The 24,150-nt window shown below is 45.1% G+C and overlaps 1 protein-coding gene across 8 annotated transcripts in view; it reads left to right on the top strand.

Moving 5' to 3' along the window:
- Window positions 1–24,150, top strand: part of LOC144469595 (uncharacterized) — a 59,774-nt gene that overhangs the window by 25,483 nt on the left and 10,141 nt on the right. The window contains exon 1 of one of the 8 annotated variants that reach the window (XR_013494011.1): window positions 24,088–24,116. The exons of the other annotated variants lie outside the window; for them this stretch is intronic. The gene's annotated coding sequence lies outside the window, so the exon portion shown is untranslated. Of the gene's footprint in view, window positions 1–24,087; window positions 24,117–24,150 lie in introns of those variants that run through there. 8 annotated transcript variants of the gene reach the window in all.

Genomic DNA, 24,150 nt, shown 5'->3' with positions numbered 1-24,150 from the left:
CATTAACATCGTTCGCTCGTAAACTATAATATTTCCATGATCCACCGCGCGCACTTGGCTTTCCCGCAGCGTTCTTCCGGAGATCAAAGAACCGGCGGTGTGTGAGTGGTGAGTTATGGTCGTCAGTGTCGTGGGCGCGTCCGTAACAATTTCTTGAAAGACATTGTCATCTTGCTAGTGTCCAAGACGGACGTGCAGAACCATTTGTTTTGGCAAACGTTCGTCCCCGGACTCTTGGCATCCAGTGGTCGCGGACCAACATGATCAGCCGAGGAAACGAATTTTTGTTTCGTTCCCCTCTGTGTTCTCTTTACGACGTCAACGACACGATACCGAAACGGTGTACGCCAATGAGATCTTCGACAACTTGTTTATTAATGAATTTTATCGATCTACTCGCGGATCACGCGCGGCTCGATTATCGCGTTTACGGATTCGAAGACATTTTTTAAACGAGTCGACCTGCGCGCGCACTTCTGTTTCGTTTGATTTCGTATGAGATTAAATTTAACTAGAAGAAGATATGAAATCATTGTATTGAAAAATGATGGCAATTCTTCAGTGTCACCGTCCGAACGAATAGGGTTAAGCTCGATCGCGGCGCAGACGTGTCTGCGCCCTCCCCCGAAGCAGTTTTTGAAAAGGTCGTCGGCTCCGAACGGCGGTAGATTTTATCCGCGGCGTTATCGCGACGTTATCCAGACACGGCGGATAAAAATATGCGGAGAAGCGGGAGACCGCGACGGGCCGTTGGAAAGAGTGTGGTTCCCCATAGAACACGGCCAGGCTTTTTTCACGGTGGATTGCGGCCGGTCCGACACACGCGGCGCTGCCTTGTCGGCGAAGAGCTTTTCTCAGCCTCGAGGGAGGTGTTGACCCTGGCTGGGTCGGCGTGTGCATTGAACATTGACTTTAACGAGCGAAAATAGGGAGCCAATCGACGAGCAAATGCCCCCGAAAGCGTCGGACAAAGAGTCAGAGAAGGAGGCAGCCAGAACAGAAAGAACAGAGCGGAAAGAAAGGAACGGGAGGAGCCGAGATAAGCGTGGAAGGACGCACACATCGGAGAGGAGACGCGACGCGACGGCTCGTTGTACGCTCGACGGTGGTTAACCACCGCGCAGCTTATTCTCCCTCTCTCTCCCTCTCTCTCTCTCACTCTCTCCGTTTCTCTCGCTCTGTGCGGCACAGCATACCACGACAAAATTAGCGTCCAACCGAAATAATTTACCACCAGATTCTCGCAGGAGTTGTATGGTTTTCGTCTGGTACGTTTAGTGTTTCGCGACGACCCTGAAAATCCGCCGCCACGCTACGATCCCGTGATCCATGGATCACTTATAGCCGGCCGTCGATTCCGACGGTCCCGATCGCGATCGAACGGCGAACGTACGAGTACGGAGACGTCGTGTCTCGTAACGCGGTGGGTCGACGGTGTTATCGCGCGACGCCTTGCCATTGAAAAATTCATTACCAAACTCGGACTCCCGACAAAACACGATAAATTCAACTGGCCGACGTTGTCCTGCCTCGATACGCCGTTTCCGATATTTGGTATTAACGTTGATCACGGCGAAGAGACTGTCGGATTTTCATGCGTATCGTTTTTTTAAATTATTTTAAGAAGTAGACAACGATGCGACAGTATTATTAAATAATTCAGCTGTTCGCTTTTGTCATAAATAAAATACACGGTCTGGTAATAATGGGTCACAGATATACTTTCGCTGAATATTCTACTTTGACGTTCGCGTGTGTTCCGCTGATAGTTGATTCGACAGCAGAAGCGTTAACAGGTCCTGCCAGTGATAAACTAAACGAGAAAATGATGTTCGAGTCGCGAGAGCTATCGGCAGGAACGAAAACAATCGATTTAGAAAGCGGTTCGAGATAATGTTACTTTTCTTCGTTCCGAATTGTCAACTAAATTCTTTCGAATTATTAACTGAATTGTTCTGAATTATTAACTAAATTGTTTTGAATTATTAACTAAAATTATTCAGAATTAACAACCGCATTGTTTCTAGATAAGCCAAATAGTTTCCAGTCTCCAGCTAAATTGTTCCCAGCGGATTGTTTCGAACAAACTGTACATTAGATTCTCCGGAAAGTCCGATACGCGTTTCATAGACTTCGTTCGATTCGAAAATGATTCGGAACGAAGTTCCCGAACCGTCTAATAGAAGCGAAATTAGCATAACGCGGTGTGGATTTTCCACGTTTGTCCGAGTTCCGTGGAACCGCGGGGGACAGGTTCGTTGCGCGCAAGATCCGCGCGCGCGAAAGGCGGAAAAGAAGCACGAACGTCATCGGGAATGATTCATTCTGTGCGGCGGGAGTCGCGTGTCGTCTGCGTACGTCGACGGAACGGGTTGCCGATATCCGGTTCGGCGAAAGATCGGTCCCGACCATTGCGCAGTCGGGGTCGGAGCCCCGAAAACAAGGCATAAATTATATAGCTGTGTTTTTTGGCAAAGTATCGTACCATTGAGCTATGGTAACAGAAAACGATAATAAAAAGGACCGAAATAATCGAATCCGTCTTCGTCGACACAACACGTATTAACGTTGCATCACTTTGCGAAAACGGATACAACTTATTAAATATCGGATATATGTAAATATAAATTGAATTATAAGATACCGTCGCCTCGTTCAAAATATTTTACTTATTTTATAATTCTATAACTGAACTTGGACGGCGATGGCCGTGTTTGTGCCGAAGCGACACACCGAACGTTTCCCTTTGACGTCATTATTTTTCGAGCGCGCGTTCCCGCTGACGGGCAACCATGAATTCGTGGAATCACATATTTCGAGATCCCGCCAGGTTTCCGACCCCGCTCGGCCGTCGGCTTCCTTTCGGAAAGTTTTCGCGAACAAGGCGGACGAGGGTTTCCCGTGGCCACGGCCGAGAGCAGGCACCACCGCCGGGCTCCCTCGAGCGTAATCCAATTTTCTATCGCAAATTACTTTTTCCCTCGGCCCCGGGTATCGGGGCCGGGGCGACGACGCTGCTTCGACACAATCACGGAGGAAAACAATTACTGGACAATCGTTAATTGTCGCCGAGGAGACCGTGGAAAATCGATGGTCGGTCCCCGACCGCGCCGCGACGCCGATCGATATCGGCCGGCCGGGAATAAATCGGGGCAATGTTAAAAATGAAGCGGTCCGCGGAAATAGAAGCGCGACTATTTTCGCGGGGGCTTGCTCCAACCCGCGAGAAACTCCGATTTTGCGAACCGAATGGTCCCCGTGATTCAGCCGTCCGAAGGAAACCAATTGTTTTCGTCCGCCGCGATGCATAGAATACGCTGTTTATAGGATCGTCCGGGACAATAATCGTAACTTCTGAGCTAATCAATTGTCGACCGAAATCGCCTAATAGTTTCTCAAAGAAAAGTACAATGACGCATCGATTCGCATAAAAAGAGTTGCATGATCTCACGCAAAGAATTCTTGTCAACTTTATATTTTTGCGGACACGAAGCGGTGATTCTTTTTTTTGTAATTTGCAACGGTGCAACCTCCTGCTGCTGGCTTATTTATTGTACACGCGGATGCTAAACATCGGCAACGTGGAACCCAAGATGCAATAATTGGCATTGACTTCTAATTAAGCCGTCGCGTCGTTTGACACATAATCAATAATTGTTGTGATATACACTCGGCGACAGCAATTAAGAAACGTGACGGTATTTGCGGCTGGGGATAGATCGGTCGAATAATTATTATTTATTTAATAACGAACTTCATCGATTTCCCTGCGGATTACGGCTAAATTATTGTTTATTTATTAACGGCGCATATGGTCCATAATACATTTAAATTAACGATAATAGTAGAGTGATGTATGAGAATATACATATTAAATAGTATAGTCTGGCACGTATATCAGTTTTATATAATAAAATACGATATACGGTGACTCGCATTAATATTCGGACATCTTTAAAAATAAAATAGATTTATTATTAATTTACGCAACTGCAGAATGTAAGAGCCGAGTACAGTTTTATTTCTTCTTTTGTATCTTCTTTCGCGAAAACGAGCTTATTTCCGCGTCTGATCAAATCGGTCCGCGACTACTGACTGTCGAAAGAGCGGCCCCTCGCGTAGCAAGAAGAACGGTTGCCGATGGTCGAACGTTTCCCGCCATAAATCGCATCTGTCCGGGACACTCGCTGGAACACCGATCTTTCAAGGAATTATAACGGACGCGGCTACTCGCGATGATTCCAAGTATTTTACCGCGACCCACGGACACCGTTGCCTTACCAACGTGTTTCACCTTGGCGAAAGTCTGAAAGGAAATTCGCGTCATTCGTGCCGGTGCGCCGGGGTCGTGCGGGACGGACGGTATCGAGGGCCGATAGGGCCATCAGTGCGCGGAAACAATCTCGTTCGTTTAGCCGGCGATCCGGAAAAGTTCTAGTCTCGAAACAACGGCCTTGACAAAGGACGGCTTTGACGTGTTCGCGGGAAAAAGAGAGAGACCCGGCGAGAGATAGAAATAGAGAGAAAGAGAGAGAGAGAGCGAGGTTCTGTCGGTGTAGCACATACGATACCGTATTTTAAGGCTTCGTATTCTCAACGATCCATCGCGCGTTCCGAGCTGTGCTCGTAGAATGAAAACGAATGGTCGCGTATTCAACGGCGAACCGAAGGAATCAGTTTCCATCGGGCAAAAACCAACCCCTCCCCGTGTAGAGACCCAGGGGGAGATCGAATACGGGAGGAAAGCCCGGAGAGACAGAGTCGGTAAAAGAAATCGGAAAATAGGGTGGTATAGGGGGACCCGGTAAAACAGAGAGGGAGAAAAACTCAAAGAAAAAGAGAAATAGGGGCTTTAAATTAAAAATATGTAATTAATAACATGTACGAATCAAGTGCAATATTAAAATAAATACCTTCATATCAGTATTTAATTTAGAGAATCCCAGGTGGATCGAAATAAGACATAGTGAGAGAAAAGGAAAATGAAGACAGAAATAGAAAACCTAGATAAAGAGAGAAATAGAAACTCTAAATATAAAAACCTAATTAATAAAACGTAGAAATCAAGTTTAATTTATAAATGAAAATTTCTATTTAGATATTTGAATCAGAGAATTCTATATAGAGAGAAGAGAGGGGGAGAGAAACAGAAAAAGCCATGAAGACAGTAAAAAAAGCAGCGAGGGTTCTGCGTCGACCGTCGTGGAAAAAGGGAGCCAGACTTCCCACGACGAACGGAGATTACGATCTATGCAAAAACGAGGATAGCTAGATTAGATACGGTATCAGCATTGACGCACATAGTTATCTTGGAGACAGTTCTCATCTTGGACGGGCGTCGCGGAGCTCACTTTCCGACTCGCCCCTGATCCGAGCCCGCGCGACAATGTTCCACGATCATTATCGCTGACGCACGACCCGTCCATCAACTCCTCACGATCGCTCGGCGTGCCGCGCGATTTCGATAACAACGTCCCACTATTTATTTTCTCGTTGTTTTACAATAGAATCTCGTTTAGACGAATTTAGTCGGTTTTACGAGCTCGCGTACGCCGAGCCCCCATTTTATCCCCGAAGTATACGATTGATCGTTGTCTATTTACGTGAGTTTTAATCTCAATATTTATACCGTCGTTAAACCTTCATCAATTTCTTTAAACATTGAACGTTTTGTATAAAAAGATATTCCATCGATCAAATCAGCGTGCTCGATTATTAATTCGATTCTTTATCGTGTTAGCATCGCTCGGGAGGATTTTTCCATCCGAGTCTATTATTTATCGATGCGTTGAAAGTTTTATCGTGATCCGTCGACGCGGAGGCATTGAGAGATGTTAAAATCTCGAGGTTTCTTTTATCGTGCATCTCGAGATTCAGTTACCCGGTCGAAAGTTGAGAAAAAACTGCGATCGTATCGCTGTATTCGATTGTTTGTAGCTCAAGAACGACGTCAATCGATTTCGATAAAATTATCGGTGCGCGTACGTGATAACGGGGATCTACGAAACGCATTTTCCATGTAATCTAAGAGTCGGATCACTTGGTTCAACCGTGAAAAAGTTATTCCGTGAAAATCGGAAATGAGAATCCTTCTATAAATAATTACTATCTTTGTGAAAAATAGAGAAGAATTTTCTTCCTTCTTAAATAATTCCACTGCGATCAATTTACGATCAAAAAATAAACCCATTCAAATTTTTAACAAATCCGCAGTCTAAGAATTACGAAACGAGGCGTACCGTACTCTATTTGTTTTCGGATCGTTAAATGTTTCATGTCTCGAGGTCCCCCGTGGTCTGGAAGAGAACGCGTGGGTCGTTCATCTTCGACGCAGGTGACACACGTTGGCCAGGTGTCACCGGGTCGTCCGATCGTCGCTCGGTACTGTATCGACGCACAAATAAGGACCGATAAACACGCTCGCGTGACTCTAAAATTGACGCGGATCGATGCGAGGGCGACCGAGAGACCCGCCGAATGCGCGCCGCGTATATCCCCCATAGGCCCTCTCCGAGAGGACGAGCCCAGATATGTACCTTGCGGAGGTAGCTCCCGGCCCCCAATACACAGGTACTCCAAATAGAATCGTATACAGCGAGGCACGGAACTGTCCGTTCATTATCCATGAAACCAATTAGTGCCTATAAACTGTCCCGATGTGTTCGTGGTTTTCGGTATAACCCGTTGTTTGTTCTGGCAACCGAACCGCGAAGAGGGGTGTGTATCGACGACGAAGGGTGGTCGCGGTAATCAATGGCGTTTACGGTGAACAATGGTGTTTACGAAAATCGGGGCGCTTACGTCGGTGTGTAAGAATCGTTCGGTTGATCATTGAACGGTTCTGTATAAAAGGGGATGCGAAATAAAAATTTGTTGCATCGATCTCGCAAGGTTGATAACTTTATTTTAAAATTAGAACTTGGCATCTTTCAATCGCTTTAAATTTCACCTTCTGATTTTTGTCATATTTTATTATATCTTCCCGTACTATTTTCTTGATCTGTATAAATGAATTAATGAGTCATCATTGTAATAATAATAATTATTATTATAAATGTTTAAATATAAAATCCGCGGACCAATTATCTACCAAATAGGATCGAGCAGGGACAGCGTGAGCGTTTTAATTGCGACTGAGAATCAGTCTCTCCTAATTTCGTACCGTAAACAGTTCACCGACGACAGAGAGTATATACACGTAGAAATATACCGAATATAGAAGGGATAGATACTAGATAGAGTGACGTGCACACGTCGCACATACCACGTCGAGCGTGCGCTAGTGAATTTGACGTGCGTACACCGATAGATCAATGGACGTCATTAAAGTTATCGGCCGGCTCGATTAAACTTTCGCATACCAATGTTCCCGAACGGGAACAGTACTTCGATCATATTTTTTTTTTCCCGCTAGCTCGTTATTTTTATTCGGAATCTTTTTTTATAGCGGCGCTCTAACATCGAGTTAGACGCAAGCCGGGTTCCCGATATCGTTCTTCCCATTAAACAGTTGGATTGTCGTCACGTCGGTTTTCGCGGCTTCGCGTATTTTTACCGACGAATTAACAGCCAGATCTATTAGACCCGTCGAAATGACGGATCTCGGATCCTTTATTTCACGATCGTCGAGATTGCGGTAATGCATCCGCGGTTTGTACAGCTCCGGGGAAAACTATTTCTACGTTCGTGAACGGTGTAACGTTTGAGACCGATTAACTTTTTAACAACCGGGCCGAGCGATCTAAATTTGTTTAGGATCGTAGAGGGATTAATTGACTGAACTATGTTTGAGAAATTGTTCTCTAAAATTGCAGTTACCTGGGACTCGGATAAAAAAAAGTTATATACATAATTTTGTAATTTTTATATCATCTCGATTAAGTGCAATTTTTCAGATTAATTTTCTAGCTATTGTTTAGTAGATCAATCTCTTTAACCCCCCAAAATTTAGATCGCTTGATCCAAGTATAGAAAGGTTATTTCGTCTCGAATGGTGTACGATTAACTTTTCACGCCGACTGTATTTACTTAACGAGGCATATTTCGCAATATTATTCCCGCAGCATCCCGGTAAATGCGGTTTCATTAGTTTTAAGAGACAATACAAATTAGTCACGTTCGCGGCTCGATACTTTTAGCGTCGAGGCCTACATTCCTGTCGTTTCAACACGTTCTCCGCCACGCCGGTCGCGCACGAAAACCATGCGAAATCAGAACAGCTTATTAATTATTATTATTTATCGTGAATTGGTGGCGAAACGATCCTAGATTTCTGTTTCATTTTTTCCAAGAGAATTATGGCCATTTCTCGGAAAATGTCAATACGGGAATAGAAGGGACAAAACGGATTACAGCAATCATATTTGCGACTCTCGTACGTCTCGTGGATTTTACGACGGTTCATTCACTTAATGGATCTAACTGGTACAAATTGATCGTCGAGATTGGTAAAAACCTTCGTCGATAAAGTCGTTCGAAACAGGAAACGAACGGATGGGTCCGAACGAAATCGCGAGGGTCAGCAATGACCCTGAAAATGCCAAATTTAGTTACGCGTTAGGCTTCACTGAATTAGCCCGTTTTTCGTTTGTCATAAAAAAGAGAAACAGCAAAAGAAGCTGTATAAAAAATAGGAAAGGAACATATTTATTTAATAATAATATTTCTCTGGTCTTCCCTTTAGAATTTTAGACGCTAAACGATTTGTCTTTTTCTTAATTTAGTATTTCAAGTCCCAGCAATCCTTTTAGGTTATTGGAGACCGCGTCGGAGGGATTGAATAACAACGTTGAATCAAACTTTTTTTGGTACGATATTATATGAAACAGCGAAATTCGATATCTTTTACAAAGGCGGACGGCCCTTTTACGCGGATCTGCTGTTTGCAGTATTTCTGGGAAATTTGGCAAACGACGTTCTACCCTTTTTCGGTCCGTATTTTAGGTTTCTCCTTTATTTTCTCCCAAGAAAATAAATAAAATCCTTCTTTCGGCGAAATAAATCTCAGAACGAACTCACTATAAACTAATACTTACCGTTTCGTAAGACTACCGTTAACAGATCGAAACGCTAAAAACCGACAGTCTTGACGAAGTCGTTCGATACAGGAAACAAGCGCCAAGTGGTCGAAGCGAAATCTCGGCGGTCGGTAGCGAGACCTCGGGGACGGCAAATTCGGTTAAACGTTTCGCTAAATTTAATTAGCCCCGTTTCCCGTTCGCCCGGCAATTGCGTGGGCCGCGACATTGCCCTTTTCCGTTGCGATAGAGTGCCCGTTCCTTCTGCAACGGTGCTCTCGACGGCGTCGGTGTTCGGTAAACGGGCGTAAATTGCTAGCAGAGACCTGGCGGCGTGTGTATCGGGCAACGGAAAAGGGACTAACAATAAGAAAACGAGACCTTGGGTTCGGAACCTGACTCAACGCGGCGGACATTTGATATCGAGGTTAAGCGTTTCTCTGTTTCTCGCCTCCCGCGCCACGTCTCGCCTCGTCTCGCCAGTCTCTCGCCTCCTCTCGAGGCGGCGCGGCGCGATGCGAAAAAACGAGCAGTTTGTTTCTTCTAGCGAAAATCACGAGGGCTACCAGAGAGAGAGGGAGAGAGAGAGAATAAGAGAGAGAGATTCTACGCATACCAGGACAGCGCGCAGAGTTCATAAATTCGAATTACAACGAATCCTCCTCGGTTCTAATCAATCGGAACCGCCCCGGCCGGACCGTCGAACTTTTCTGGCGGTTCTCCAGTCCGATATTGTTTCCGCGACGAATTCTGTTTGCTCTCGAGGATCACTCGTGAAAGGGCTTGTTCTCTCCCCCCTCCTAGCAGCCGTAACCACGCGAAACTTTTCCGAAACGATGAATCGTTGTCGCCGCCGCGGCCGGGATCGAAGCCGCCGCGGCGCACGTGGTCGCGCCAACGAATTCTTCTTCGGGAGAATAAAAGAGTGGCCCCGGGAATCCTTTCCGCCCGAGGCAGTTAGGAACATCCGGTCATGCCACGACGTACGCTGAAACTCTATAAGCCGCCGAAGAGTATTTTTGTCCGTGGATATTATCGATTGCATATACCCCTCGGTCGTCGTTCTCTCTCTTCCTCTCCCGCTCTCTCGGAGGAGGCGCGCGCGCGCGTTTACCGCGACCGTATACAGTGGATCAAAAAAAGTATTGACACAGTTGTCTTTTGGACAGCGTGTATTTGAAAACTCGCGTGCCGGCCCGATGGAAAACGTTAACAATAACAAAACGCTAATTCGGTTCCGTTGAATTGCGTCGAATTGAATTTTCATCAATTTCGTTTAATTTGGTGCGATTCCATTCAGTTCAATTTCATTCTATATAGCTTAATTCGACTTCGTTTAGTTTAATTTAATTCTGTTTAGTTTAACTTGATTTCATTTAGCGTAATTTAATTCTGTTTAGTTTAACTTGATTTCATTTAGCTTAATTTAATTCTGTTTAGTTTAACTTGATTTCATTTAGCTTAATTTAATTCTATTTAGTTTAACTTGATTTCATTTAGCTTAATTTCATTCTATTTAGTTTAATTTCATCTCATTCAACTTCCTTCAATTCTATCTAATTTAATTTAATTTCACTCAACTTCGTTTAATCTTATTTAATTCGATCTGATTTAGTTAATTGGCGGAAAGAAATTCTAGCATCGGAAGTGTAATTATTAGACAGCAGATTGTATGCATTCACGTTAAAAAAAATCAGTAGTTGAAACATGAGATTCCGAAGAACGGAAGCGGAATTTAATGATATCGCAACGCTATCCCCTATTTATAGAAATCGTTCGAAGAAGTAATTTATTTTTATTTACGTTCCGTGTTTTACGACCGCATTGGAAATTTTTTATCATGCGCATAGAACCTCCGTTTAATTATAAACATTATGTATATCGACACCCTCACTTTGAAGATAGTGCTATAATAAAAAGAAATGGTAAAATGAACGCAGCAGGAGTATACACACACAAAGTAAAGAAAACGTTGTTGCAAAAAATTTGGTAAAAGGATATATCTCGATTAAATTAAAAGAACATTATTTCGAGCGAAGGGTGATATTTTGATGAAGGTACCATATTTTGATCAAAGGGCTGTATTTCGATCAAGGGGTCGCAATTTCGATTGAAGCGTGACGTTTCGATTAAAGCGTCGTATTTCAATTAAAACGTCACGTGTTAATTAAAACGCCCTACATCGATTAAAAGAACGAAACGAACGTCTTCCGAAAAAGACACGTAATTCTTACCGTTCGCTCGGAAGTACCTCCATTTCGCGCGCGCGCGAGCCTAATAATAATGTTGCTTAAAATGTTGACACTGTCGGCAAGCGAGAGCGCTTGTTGATTTGTACAACACGCTGTTGTGTGTGTGTATTCGGGGGCGTCGCGTCTTCAAGAAGATCGGTAAAAAGTCCGTTTCAACGGCCCCGCGAATTTCGTCGGACGTTTTCATTCGTTTTTCATTATTTTACAAACGGCGCGTGTATTGATGCTTCCGGTGCGGTATATTGTTTCTGCGGCCGATATCTAGATCGTGTCAATACGCCACCTTCACTCTCCTCTCCCCCCCCGTTTTTAATTCACGGCGTCGCGCGCGAGAAAAGAAGAGGCTGAGTACGCCGACCGACACGTTTCAGATCCCCGCCGCCTTTACATCCGTTTCTTTATTTTTCCGCCTACGCGCCGCCTCGTCACGAGATTCTGAAGCAGGACGGATAAGACGCGTGTGCATCCGTTTCTTTTTTGCCCCGTTCGCGAGCCAAGCCCGTACGCGTGCTCACGCGTAGACACCGAATTCTGCGCGAGCATCGATCGGAAATAAATTTGTATAAGGAGAGACAGAGAGAGAGATGTTCGAAACCGCGGGAAAATTCTTCGATCGGTCGGGGGGGGGGGGGATTTTGCTCGTGCACCAGCGTCCACGGAATATCGATTGGCTTATAAAATATTTGAAAGTGAGGCAGGATACCGATCAAATAAGGGTGCACGGCGCGAGCCGCGGAAATGAAGAATGATTCCATCGGTTGACGTCGCTGGAAAATGAACGTGCGTGAAATTCTATTTAACCGAACCTGTCCGCGGGGTTCTCGTTCGATCAGCATTTCATTCAGAAATTCGCCGTTCCGTGTTTATTAACAATTCTAGCCTCTTGTGTGCTAAACGAAGGATTTATCGTGCCGATTGGTATAACTGGTTTCACGGTTTAATTTTATAATTCTATTCGGTGGGTCGCGATTGGATTTCGTTGACGCGGACGTATAATTATACTTCTAATTAGACTAATAATTATTCTTATAAATAGACTCGTAATTAGACTTATAATTCTGCTTACAATTATACTTATAATTAGATTTATAATTCTATTCATAATTAGTCTCATAACTCTGCTTTTAATTGGACTTATAATTAGATTCACGACCAGACAGTGGACCTTTATGCAAAACTGAAAGTCGAAGTTAATTGCATAAAATGAAAGCTGCAAAAGATCGCTCCCCTTCTAATAACTGCAGTAAGTTTAAAATAACGTAATACCCTTATATATTGTTTTAATTTCTATACAGTTCTCATATTCGACGCATTCAGTCGTCCTCACGGATTCATAAAACTCGCAGTAGAATACGCAGTAAATTCTATGCAAAATAAAAATCGTCTGTATCGATCGCAGCATGCAGCAGCTGCACAGCCATCCGTTTATTCTTCCAATCGTTTTACTAAGTTGAAAACGATGGAACGGTGTTTCGAAATTCTTTATACGTACGTTTCCTCTCTTTTCCACGTGACGCTTTTGTCATAAATTAAGAAAACAATAATTAATAACATTTAGATGATAATTATCGCTGATTTTCGACGCCAACATTCGTTGAACACTCCAGCAAATAAATTCGACAAAAATAGAGCGGGGCGACTGCAGCCGTTTCTCTAAAAGGGTTAGCGTTCCTCGAAACGAATTTCTCGGCGTGTCGGGCTGCCCGGTAAACTTCCGGTCCTCGAAATTCGTTCGTCTTCGGGCCGTTAATCACCCGAAAAAGATTGCAGAAGACCGGCCCAGGCTCGCGCCGGTTAATCCGCGTCGAAGATTCGAGACTCGTTCGAAGATCGATCGGGAACCGAGCCGTGATTCGGAGACTTAACGTCTCTATCGCCGGGAAACGCGGTTAGGATCGATCGGGGGTTCGCAGGATCGGTCGGGCAGCGAACCAGAAGCCAGGATATTTTCGAGGGGAGGGAGGGAGGGAAGATCCCCCGGTCGATGATCCGCCGCCACCGAAATCGGATTAAAGGCGAAAAGTCTGTGCCGCGATCGAGCCGAGCGGAGTCGCGTTCGCGGCTAGGCGAGGGTTGAAACTTGGTAAATTCGACGGTGAGTGACGTGTCTCGGCGGCGATTGTGATTCACTGCAATGCGTCACGGTGAATAGAGAATCTTATTCTTGGCCCCATCGTGGCTCATTGTTCGCGAGTCACCTACTTTCATCCGTCCAATTGTATCGTTTGCTTCGCGCGTCACTCTATGGCGTGGATTATGTCTGTGCACGGTGTAACCACGCGCGGCGATCACCGAACGCGCGGTGCTCCTACGCCCTGTGAACATAGTCGGAAACGTTTAGAACTTGAATGTATTACCGTGAATGTATTATATTTTAGCGGGCCGCTCGGAATACTTTATCGACGTCTTTACGGTGTTACGGCGGTGTCCTGGCAAATTGGTCACACTTTTAACGCCGAAACTACCAGTAAAAATTACCGGTCCTTGAATTTCGCGTTATTCCGGCATTCGAACGTTCTATTATTTAAGCATCGTATTATTTATTACTGAAAAACTTCGTCGCGAGTCGCCGAAATATGGCAAAGGGGTTGAGAAGAAAGTTTCGGCCAGCAACGGGCAGCCTGCACGAAATTTCTGGTACTCTTGCTCCGGGGGGGTTCGAGCCCCTCGTAAATTCTCGATCATTTCCCGCCTTGTACGGTAAACAACGGCGTTGCTCGAACGCGTTCGGCTCCGAGCGTGCACCGTTTATTTTTAAGGAATACTCTCTCTTGGTTCCACGTCGCCGGCCTACGCCCGACGAACTTCTTTCGCGATTCATCGAGTTTTCCTAGCCCGCCGGTATTTCGTAGCATCACGTACTATAAATAGTTTAAATAATAGCGCGATGCCTCCGCAGCCGGGCACCCGTGTACCGCTGCATGCACGAGTTTTCCGCTCAAGGATGTTTTCTTAACTGTTCGACAACAATCCCCCTTTACCTCCCTCTCCCTCTGTCTTGCTGTATTCTCGTCCTTTCGATACCATCTCGAACGTCATTTCCTCTGATTTGTGACCTTTTCAACCTTTTCAACCCTTTGTCATACTTCAAAGAGTCAGACTCGTAATACAGATTTTTAATAAGAATCTGTTAAGTTAAACGATGTTTTATAAATTATTGCAATGAAAAAAGTTCTAATTACTGTTACTGTAACTGGAAATGATATGGCAAAGGATTGAAGGCAGAACCTTGATTATACACAAGAAAACATGAATGCATCAATGACAGTACAGTTACGTAACTGGCGTAATCCAGCGTAGTCGCGTCGCTATTATGAAAAATTATCACCAATACTATGTCAATACTATCTCGTCACTATTTTATTTACCAGCAGCTTTCTATGATTAGATTAAAATTTTTACAGACTTATTACTCTTCAGCGGTTCCTAAAATAACAATTATTTCATTCATAGAATAGAACTGTATGAAAGAACATATCGTGAACACTGAACACACCGCGCATAAAACCGTCGACGGGGAATCCAATCTATTTAGATCCGTGCAGTTTTTATAACAGCAGTCGGTCCGATAATGTAATTCATTCGTTCGATTTCCGCGAAAGCGTTCATTTTTATAATTGTAAAACGAGAGACGGCTCGTTCGACCGTGGCGGGTAGATTCGGCGTCAAGATCCAGGAAATTAGCCTCGTTATCAATCAAGATCCGAGATCCCGTCGATGAAAAGAGCCGCGAGAACAAAGGAGATGAGAATCGTCGAATGAAATCGAGCAGTTCGTGGTCCTGGTTGCAGCAGTCTGCACGCGGAATCGCGTTTCGCCGATCGCACGCGCGCATCCGCGGTCGTCGCAAACAGAACTCGTTCGCGCTAATCGTCGCCGTGACGCGCGACAGAGCCGAATTATTATTTCCAATTCCGCGGGCAACGCGCGGCGGGCACCGGAAACGTGTCGGTCGCCGGTGACCCCCCCGGACCTTGGGCGAGTTCACGCACGGTTGCGAAACCGCGCGCGCGCGGCAACGGAACGGATCGCGCGCGTCCCCCGCTGGCAAAAATCGCGGCTCGCCCCGGCGATTTTTACGAGGAAGGTTACGACGCCGGTTGCCGGCGATTACGCGAGCCCGACGAGCCACGCGGCCGCGCACGATGAATCAAGCCCGCCGACGAAAAATCCGGATCGGCCGGCTTCCTCGGAATTTTTTTTATTGTTCCGCGGGGAGAAAGAGGTCGGCAAACGACCGGGGCCATAAAGTTGTCCGTATAGTCGATGAAAACTCCGGAGGCGCGCGCGCGCGATCTCTTTCGCGGCCGGTATCCGCGAGGCTTTAAAAGCTTTCCGCTTTAAGCATCGATCTTAATAGCAGACGCGCGAGCCGTTCAATGGTACTCGCTATTTCGGCCCGTTCCGCCCGGAGAAATTGTAAATCTTGTAAACCAGCCACTTCGTCGAACGAAAGCTGCTCTCTTTCTCCCTTCTCTCCCTCTCTCTCTCTGTCTCTCTTGAAAAGAGGCGTGGAAACGATTTTTTCTCCCCGAATGCCTCCCCCGCCTTTCTCTCTCTCTCTCTCTTCTCTCTTTCTCATCCTCGCCGAATCTCTGTCCCTCTTTCTCTCTCGACGGGATTCAGGGTGGATATCGAGCGTGTGCCGCTGGTATTTGTCGTCGGACACACGGATATCTCTGCAGGAATCGTTCCGAGAGCAGGGCGAGCGGGAGAGAGAGAGAGAGAGAGAAACCGAGAGAGGGTAGGGAGAGGGCCGGAGAGGGCGAGAGGGTGGGAGGGATAGGGCGAAGAATCTATCGCGACCGACAGGACGCGACGGCGCGGGAGGAATATTCTTGTTGTTTGCTCAGCCGGGAAGCTTCTCGCGCCTTTTAATTTCCGCCTTTACGATTACCTAGCTCAGAGCTTATCCTTGTTCAGCTCGCGTTCGGAAGAATCGCTGGAATAACACGCGTGGATGAGAGTAAGAAGGGAGAGAGCGAAATAGAGAGAGAGAGAGGGGGGAGAGAGATTACACGAGCCAGAGAGGATCAGAAACCGCTCCGATCTCTACACCAAAATGGCGGTGGTGGTTGCGGTGGCGGTTCGCGGATCGCGGGCCTTCGAGATGCCACGTGTTTGACAGCTCAACCCAATGGCGTAACAATCAATTTATACCGTTTACATTCCTCGATCCTTCGCGCCTGGCCCGGCCGGCCTAATTTGCTAAAGGGAAAGACGGATAGCACTCTCTACATGGCGCGCTTTCGCCCTCTCTTCGAGCCGAGACTCTCAACAAACCGGCTCGATTTAGCCAGCGTTTTCGCGGGATCAGCCTTTTACCAAATATGTACATGGCTTTTCCTTCTTTTACTTTTTTTTTTCGTTCAACTGCGCGTCGCGTGGAAATGACATATTGAAAATGTCGCATTGAAAATATCACATGAAAATGGTCACGTTGAAAATCGCGTTTCTGTTGCACCGAGATCAGGTATTTCTTTACGTATATATTTATTATACACAGGGTGACTTGATTAACTTTATTTTATCATAGTCCTTTTCCTAAAACTACATATATAATGAAAATGCCTCGAGTAATTGCTTCTTGCTGTTTTCGCTTTTTTATTAGAATATTACAGTCTGCTTGAGTTAATTATAATCTCCGAGATTCAGTTCATTATATATCTTTTATGCGGCACGTAGTTTACAAGAAAGATTAAAGCGAAAGTTAAATTACTCGTCCTGTATAAATTACACCCCCTCTTTTAATACTGCCATCGTTTAAAATCTCACGTACTCATTTTCGTGGCAAACGTATAAAATCCGCAGTCGACCGATAATTAAGGAATCTATTTCGGTTTAGAAGATATGGATAATATTCAGCAGATCTCGCATGAAATATTCATGAGAGGTCTGACTCATTGTTATATAGTGCGCCGAGTTAACGACAAAAAAGTGCTAATCAACGTAACTAGCCGTAGGAGAGAAGAAATCGTGGCGCGAGGGCTCGAAATGTCCGACGCAAACATTTCGATGCTTCTTTCGTAATAAATAATTAATTAAATTTGTTCTTCATTCCCAATTTATTTAAAAAACATTCTTTTACAATTCCCGATAGTTGAAAAATATTTTCGTTTGTATACTAATTTGTTCATTCGAGCTTATATTATAATAAGAATCGTAGAGAGCTCGAATTTTGATTTTAACATTGTTATGAAACAATATTAATTAGTCGCGTTTAGGGCTCGGTAGTTTTACCGTTAACAACGATCAGGGCGAACCGTAGGGGGTGGTTCTATTTTTCCAGATCCCGGAATAATGGTTCGCGGTGCAGATGCGAAATCGAATCGCTATTTCCGTGAAACAAAGCGAAAAGTCGATTCGTACGGAAGCATCGTTGCGCCGTTCTGCTGCGGCGTTATCGTGCAGGTGCAAAAATAACCGGCGGGTCTAGTTTGACCGGCGATGGGAAGGTAATCAGAACCGAAGCTCAGGTAACGAATGACGAGGGGGAAATCGTCATTGCCGTCGTCATGGTGAATCGATGACGAAGGCATTGCTTCGCGCCGCACCGCCGCGGCTCGATAAACCCGCGGCGCACGTATTTACGTATGTACGTCTCTCTATGTTCTATGCCCCCCCTATGTAATGGAACGTCTACGCAAGACCTTCCCCTCCCCTCCTCGCCCCTGATATTTGCGACGTAATAATCATCCGACGATGCACGGCCGTAATGCACGGATTACGCTCGTCTCCGATGTCACCGGTTAAATCCATCGCAATTAATAGAGTCGCCGATGTACTGGCGACTCGCGTTCATATTCGGACAAATATTTTAAAACGGAATAACTTTTTTCAAGTGGACAAGAAGAAAGTCAGAGTTTTTTTTTAAATTAATTTTCAAGTTTTACGAATTTTATTAGGTCTTGAAAACGCGAGAAAAAATATTGTCTTCAAATTATACGGTCAAATTATATTTAATATTGTTTCATCGCTTGTCAATTTTAATGCTTCATCCCCGCATTGCGAGGTCAGCCCTGCCCTTTAGAACCTCGCAGTGCTCATCGAGATTTAGTTCGATTGACCCGCTTTGCAGGACCGTATACATTCATAAATAATAATAGTGATGAGACTGACGTATTTGTATCCACAGACTTCGAACAAGTCTTTTTAAACCGTTTAGTTCACTCGCTTCTACATTACATTAGCGTTTTATAGGCTTCGACGAAACACATTGAAATCCGTTGTCAAAAATTAATTCTTACCGTCTGACTCCTAATGGACCCGCCGTTCGAGTATTAATTAAATCAAACATTAATGTCATGCTTTTATAAAGAGTATAATATTAATGAAAACATTTTTGGGGGGGTGTCGACGACGACAGCGAAAATTGTTGATAATCATCGGGCGTCGCGAGGCAACGCGGCCACGTTCTATTCCCCTGACGTTTCACGCTATTTCCTGCCCCGTCATTTTTCTCATAGCTGCGCAGAGATCCGCAGTCCAGATATAGCGATTAATAATCGGCGACGTATCTGGCACGGTATTATGATCTGTCGCGAAAAATAAATTTGGAAAAGTGGGAAATTACAGCGTGGGAAGCTGTCTCGCGTGTGTGTGAGTCACTTGGTCGGGGGGTAGGGCAAAGAGATTCGCGCGGGTCCAAAGTAACGAGGGGATGAAATCGTCAAGTCTCGGACGCGCCTCCTACGAGGAATCGATGGCCGACAAATTCCGAGCTAACGAATGCAGCCGACAAATGAGACGCGTCGGCGTGCAACGTTCTCGAATAATATTATTTGTTCGTCGCGTTCGTCGGCCGTGCAACTGCCTTTTGTCTATTTCCTTCTTTTCTTTTCTTTTTTCTTCTCGTCTGTTCTGGCGTGCACGCGAGAAACGAGACGGGAAACCGTGCGGAATTCGTGGGCACAAAGGTAACTCGGTTGCCCAATATTCCGAGCTGACGTCAGTGCAGGGTTGTTGGCGCCACTGTCCTATGACGTCATTAGGGGTGTATTTGGGGTGGCAGGCGGAGGGCGGTCGAGCGTCAGAGGCGTAGGGTTCAGAAAGCGGCGATAAGAATTTTTCCAATAACCTCTCCCCGGACAAATGAAATACCTAGATTTTTTCGCCGAGTTCGGCTAATATCGTTAGCGTTCTGTTAGCGGGGCGAATATTATTAATCGCCGGGCGCGCAAAGGTGCACGGTTTGTTTCGCAAGCGTACGATGCAAATACGCTTCGATATGTTTTACGTAACACGCTTCGAGACACCTATTTTTATTCCGTCACCATCTTTTTATCGCCCCGATACCTTTTTATTGTCTGACAGCTTTTTATAGTACGATATCTTTTGTAGTCTGAACGCCTTTTTATAGTAACGATATCTTTGTTGTTGTCTGACACGGTTTTTTATTGCACTCTCGGGGCCGAATTTTCGAGTTCGATTGCCAAAAAATCGAGCACACTAATTTCGGAAAAGTTTTCGAAATTATTTTCACCAGTATATATCGTTCCTATTATTATTCTTTTCACCGTGAATTTCAACCCCGAAAATTCTGCTTTCGTAAAAAGGAGAAGAATTTCATAACAACTCCTCTTTGCCGTTGCTGTAAATGAAAACTGTCACTCTAAATTGAAACACGTTTGCTCTCCTTCTCTCCGCGCTACTTTAAACAACAAAAAAAAAGGTTATTTCAAGCAACGCGCGAAACTCAATTAGGCTTCCGTATAGTGCACGCGGCGGAGAATTATCGATTATTAGTAACGTTCGGAATATTGCTAAATCGGCCGTTCTCCCCACCGCGCGACGTTGCATAAATTGATGAATTCGTCGGACGTTTTCGGTAGTTTGTCCCAGCAGTGACGTTCCCGGGCGGCACCCGTTATCACGTTCGCCGTCGGAAAAAGCCGCAACGACGGCGAAGGTATTAACGTATTCGACGGATCGAATCTAAGCAGCCGCGCAGACAGAAATGCACGACAGCGGGCTCCGCTTTCGTGTCACGGCGGATGAATTAACGGAGGTTAAATTTAATCGTGGCTTCTCTCTCTCTCTCACTCGCTCTCTCTCTCTCTCTCTCGTTCGACGCTTTGCGCTGATAAGAATAGCCCCATTCAAGTCGGGGAAGCTGCCACACGGTTTTCGAGAGCCACGAAATTATTCCTTATTTCCTGTTTATTTTTCGTGCCGCTCTCGATACGGAATCTACCGTTCGTTTTAGATGGATCGATCGCGTGGAATCTTGCTGCTAAAATTACTGGACCGTTCCAACCAATTTCGGGATTTCTGTTTCTGCTCGGCATTCTTAACCCCCGTGTACAGCTGCTCGCTGAAACTACACGATTCGCCGCAGGCATTTTCCCATAACATTACCGCGGGTTTCATTCCAACGATTTCTCGAGTCGTTCTAAATCTATGTTTTTTCCTTGATTTTATGATCAACTGGTAACTTTCCCCACGCATTCAATAAACAAATGAACGTGCTATAGAGCCTTGATATGATCAATTAGGGACGCAGTGGCCCTTTGAGAATGACTCTCAAAACTATTCAGACGATAGTATGGCTTTGACTTCTACGTCGCATAATTAAATAAATATATAGTGATATAAAAAAATCCTTTATGGTATATTAAAGTATGCAAATGTCAATATTGAAATTTAATTTTAAACAATTAAATCAATATCTTTAGCATTGTTCAAGTAGTCGTTTCTATTTTCCAATTTCGATGAAAATTAGCTCCCGGTGGTACTTATGAATATTTGTAGATTTGAACGTCGAGTGTTCGGATAACCGAGGTCCGGCAATATTTCCGCGAAACGCCGCGACACTCGATAAATCGTAATCGAGCCGGCTAGGTTGTCCCGATATCCGCGGGACCGAGCAATTTGTCAGGAACTTATTGAAAGGTAATCGCACAGGTCGCCGATGCTCCGCGCAACATCGGAAAGAAAATTATTGGCTCGTGTCGTCGCGGCCAGATACGCTGCCATTATGAATCAACGGACAACTAGACACATAGTCCCCGTAGTAACCAATAAGTCACGGTTTCCAATTAAAGCCTACCTGTTCCAATACATTTGGGAGCGTGTGGTCGTCGTTGGAATCGCGGCGAGAAAGAGAGAGAAATTGAGAGAGAGAGGAGCAGCTCCGTCCGCATATACAGTCCGCCGCGCAACAACCGATTCGTTGTCACCAAATTGTACCGCTTTATCCGCGCTTATTCATTCGTGCGATTCAACGAACTCGAACGAATGGCTTGTCATAAAAGTGGCAATGCTCCAGAAACGTCATCGCAATTAACCAACACACGGCCAGAAACGGGAGAGAGAGGGAGTCGTTACCCTAGCCCCGCCGTAAATACTAATCTCTAATACTCGAGCGTAATCCTGTTCGAATCGTTTCCCGATTCGACCCGACAGGCGATTAAACGACGATTCGTTCCATCAAAGACGTTTTTCATTGTTTCGCCGGCGATCCGGTTCCGTTCGTATATTTTAAACGATTTTATACGGGGCTACCTTCCGTCCGCGAGACGATCAATATTTAACGCTAAAGATTCGGGATTCAGCGTTCGGTAAACTTGGCAGAAATGTTTATAAATTTCCGGAAGATATTCTTGTATAAATAAGTCAAGATAGGGGGATATTTTTGAAATGGTAGATAGTTTAATTTAATAAACAGTTGCCGAGAAATATTTTTCAAATATTAAAATTCGTTGAAATGACAAGAAGAAGGAAAGAAGAATTTTAGTTAAAGTTAATAAAACACCATACTCGGATATTTCTATTTTCTATTATTTTTTAGAAATACACAAATACGATATTTCGTTTCGTTTAAACGTCTCTAAAACTGTAAAAGTCGCTTCGCCTCTAATCCGCGTCACTGTATAACTAAAGAGTTCCATTGATAAAACCGTATCGATTTACGCTTTAAGTTGATACACTGTGCAAAGGCAATTGGATAAAAGGTCGTCAGTGAGCAATCGATGGAGGTTCGACCCGATGAGAGTCTCAATTATTTCTGCAGCATCGAACGCATGCAACAAATATTTCTCGGCGAAATCGAAGCCAGCTGGAGGAGCGGCGAGAGCGGTGTTGCGCGCGTGGCGGTGGCTCTTGCACGCCGCGTAGTTCGCCAGAAATAAATTCATAAAAATCAGCAGTATTTCGCGGGCTTCGGCTACGCTCGATCGAGAAATCTTACGTGTACCAATTTCCCGAACGGTGCGGAGGGATTAATCGGGAAATAATGTGCTCTGCCCACGTCGCAGCGAGCTGCCCGCGTGGGCGGCAACCTCTAGAACGGTGTACAACTCGATTCATGCATGATGCAGCGGAACGGACGGCTAGGGGTTTCGCAGCCTTTCGAGCGACTTTGCTATGGAAAAATTGTTTCGAACGAGTTATTCGCGCCGTGGCACAGTGGGTCGTTCGTATAGACGTTCGAGATAATAATCGTAACCTTTATGATAATCGATTTCCAACCAAAATTATGAATAAGGCATTAATAAGGCATTCGCCTGAATAATTTGCCAATGAAAACACAAAGATGCAATTATAGCTTCTAAGCTGATCGATTTTCTCATAATCGATCTCATGCAAAGTATTCTTGTCCTTTTCTAATATTTCATCGAACAACGATACAGATGTCCATTAACACAATAAATTGTTAGCAGAATACGACTTTTGTTCGAAAGATCCTTTCGTTAATTTTGTATTAGTGGCTGAGGTTATAGCTGCACATTTTGTTGAATAACTTGACAGATCGTAACTTTTCTCGTAAAAAGTTTTCATAATATCAAAGCAAGTACTGTTCGAGGAATATGTCGGAATAAGGATCGCGGGATACGAAGCAGTGAATTTTTTAAAATTGCAACGATGCAACCTCCAGCTCGCTCATTCGTTGTACAATAGAGGCTAAATATCGACGACGCGGAACCCAAGATGCAATAGTTGGAATTGACTTCTAATTAAGCCGTCGCGTTGTTTGACACATAATCAATAATTGTCGCGATATACACTCGGCGATATCAGTTAAGGAACGGGACAACCGTTTCGAAATTATTGTTCAGAAACACATCGGTTGATGAACGAGAACCGAGCTGGAGGTTCGCAGACTTTGCAATGTACATATACCGTGGCATCGTCTTCGATGGAGAGGATCGGCCGGCGACACGTTGCTCGAAAACTCGAGTGGAAAGCCGGAGCCGGGCGACGCTCGATATGAAGCGGCCTGTGTCGGTGCTTGTTCTCTGGCTGCATGCCTCATGCCTCTCTCATGCTTACGTTGTCGACGTCGTCGTCGTCGTCGTCGTCGGCGTCGTCCGTATCCCGCTTTCTCGGCGATTCATTGTCGGTGATACGCCGTCCTCGCGTACGGGCCTACAAACGAACACGGAGATCCCTCTTTTTATTGTCGCGACGGCGTGACGTCAATTCTCTCTAATCTTGGCGCTCATTTCTGAAAATCATGATATCGCCGCCGACAGGGCAGCGAGCGAGCGAGCGAGCGAGCGAGCGAGCGCGACACGACCCGACGGACGTTTAGAACGATCATCGGTTTCCTGATTACGACCCTCCTCCGTTTTACAAACGATTTCGCCTTGCCTTGGCTCGACTTGCTCGTTGCTTTTCGGTTTGAAAACATCGCCGCGTTCCAGCCGGGACACAACGGAAACGGATTTTCGACCGTTTCCAGTTCGAAACAGGAAGCTGCTAATTCGCACGAATTGTTGCTGCTTGGTGCACGGTCGACGAAATTCGCTATGGTCGCGTCCAGCCCGGCATTCGACGTAATTCTTTGCCGAGACGCGGTTGTTAGGCCAGCGATTGTTGTGAACGATCGTATAATAATTATTCGCGCGTGTGTAATGCAATTATACAATTATGATAAAAAT

The sequence above is a fragment of the Augochlora pura genome, chromosome 4 (assembly GCF_028453695.1).
Source record: "Augochlora pura isolate Apur16 chromosome 4, APUR_v2.2.1, whole genome shotgun sequence".
Lineage (NCBI taxonomy): Eukaryota > Metazoa > Arthropoda > Insecta > Hymenoptera > Halictidae > Augochlora > Augochlora pura.
The sequence above is the reverse complement of the archived record's forward strand: the minus strand, read 5'-3'. Positions and strand labels throughout refer to the sequence as shown.